This window comes from Penaeus chinensis, chromosome 33, assembly GCF_019202785.1.
Source record: "Penaeus chinensis breed Huanghai No. 1 chromosome 33, ASM1920278v2, whole genome shotgun sequence".
NCBI lineage: Eukaryota > Metazoa > Arthropoda > Malacostraca > Decapoda > Penaeidae > Penaeus > Penaeus chinensis.
This window is the reverse complement of record NC_061851.1, coordinates 8,874,088-8,876,587: the sequence shown is the minus strand read 5'-3', so window position 1 is coordinate 8,876,587 and position 2,500 is coordinate 8,874,088.

The following is a 2,500-nucleotide window of genomic DNA, read 5'->3' as shown; positions in this document are numbered from 1 at the left end:
TTGGCTCTCTCTCTGTGACTCTGTCGCTCTTTATTATTTTTATTATTATTATTTTTATTATTATTATTTTTATTATTATTTTTATTATTATTATTTTTATTATTATTATTTTTATTATTTTTTTATTATTTTTATTTCTATTATTTTTATTTCTATTATTATCATTTTTATTATTATTATTTTTATTATTATTATTTTTATTATTATTATTTTTATTATTATTATTTTTATTATTATTATTTTTATTATTATTATTTTTATTATTATTATTTTTATTATTATTATTTTTATTATTATTATTTTTATTATTATTATTTTTATTATTATTATTTTCATTATTATTATTTTTATTATCATTATTTTTATTATTATCATTTTTATTATTTTTATTTTCATTATTATTATTATTATTATCATTATCATTAATATTATTATTATTATCATTATCATTATCATCATCATTATTATTATTGTTATTATTATTATTATCATTATCATCATCATTATTATTATTGTTATTATTATTATTATTATTATTATTATCATAATAATTATTATCATTATTATTATCATTATTATTATTATTATTATTATTATTATTATTATTATTATTGTTGTTGTTGTTATTAGTATTATTATCATTATTATTATCATTATTATTATGATTGTTATTATTATTATTTTATTATTATTATTATTGTTATTATTATTATTATTATATTAATAATATTAATGAGACTAACAATATCAACAATAATAATAATGGTAATGATGACAATGAAAATAATAATAAGAATAATCATTATTGTTATTCGTATTATTATTATTATTATTATTATTATTATTATTATTGTTATTATTACTATTGTCATTATTATTATCATTACTTTTATTATTGTTATTATTATCATTATTATTGTTATTATTATCATTATTATTGTTATTATTATCATTATTATTGTTATTATTATCATATCATTGTTATTATTATCATTATTATTGTTATTATTATCATTATTATTGTTATTATTATCATTATTATTGTTATTATTATCATTATTATTGTTATTATTATCATTATTATTGTTGTTATTATCATTATTATTGTTTTTCTTTTTATCATTATAGTCATTATCATTATTATTATTATTATTATCATTATTATTATCATTATTATTATCATTATTATTATTATTATCATTATTATTATTATTATTATTATTATTATTATTATTATTATTATTATTATTATTATTATTATTAATTTCATTATCAGCATCATTATAATTATCATTCTTATCATCATTATAATTATCATTCTTATCATAAATATAATTATCATTCTTATCATTATCATAATCCTTGTTGTTATTATTATCATGATTATCATCATCATTATCATTATTGTTTTTATAATTACTATTACTTTTGTTGTTATGATTATCATTATTGTTTTTATTATTATCATCATTATTATTATTATCATTATTATTATTATTATTATTATTATTATTATTATTATTATCATTATTATTATTATTATTATTATTATTATTATTATTATTATTATTATTATTATTATTATTATTATTATTATTATTTTTATTATTATTATCATTATTATTATTATCATTATTATTATTATCATTATTATTATTATTATCATTATTATTATTATCATTATTATTAGTATTATTATTATCATTATTATCATTATTATTATCATTATTATTATTATTATTATTATTATTATTATTATTATTATCATTATTATCATTATTATTATTATTATTATTATTATTATTATTATTATTATTATTATTATTATTACTATGTTTACTATTATTATTATTATTGTTATATTAATTTTTTTATTATTATTATCGCTATTATTTTAATTTACATTACCATTATTATATTTTATTACTACTATTATTGTTATTATTATTATTACCATTATTATTTTCTATCATTATTATTATTATTATTATTATTATTATTATTATGATTATTATTATTATAATCATTATTGTTATCATTATTATTATCATTTTTGTTGTTGCTGTTACAATCACTATCATATTTTTTTCTGTTATTACTGTTGTAAATGTTATTAATGCTATTATGAGGATCATCATTACTACTATTATTATTATCATTATCGTTATTGTTATCGCTAGTGTTATCATTATTAGTAGCAGCAGTAGTATCATTATCATTATCAATATTTTTTATCATTATCATTCCTTGTATCATTATCTTATTTTCCTTATATTTATTATCATTATAATTTTAATAATCACCATTTTAATCATTGTTATCATCATTATTATTATTATCGTTGTTTCCATTACTATTATTCTGATCATAATTGTCATTATCCATTTTCCTTGCCAGTATGATACTTATCTAAAATGATACATATTATGAAAAATATGTAATTCATATAATCATATATAGTTCTCTGACCTCTATCATCAGCATATGTACGCACGGGTTC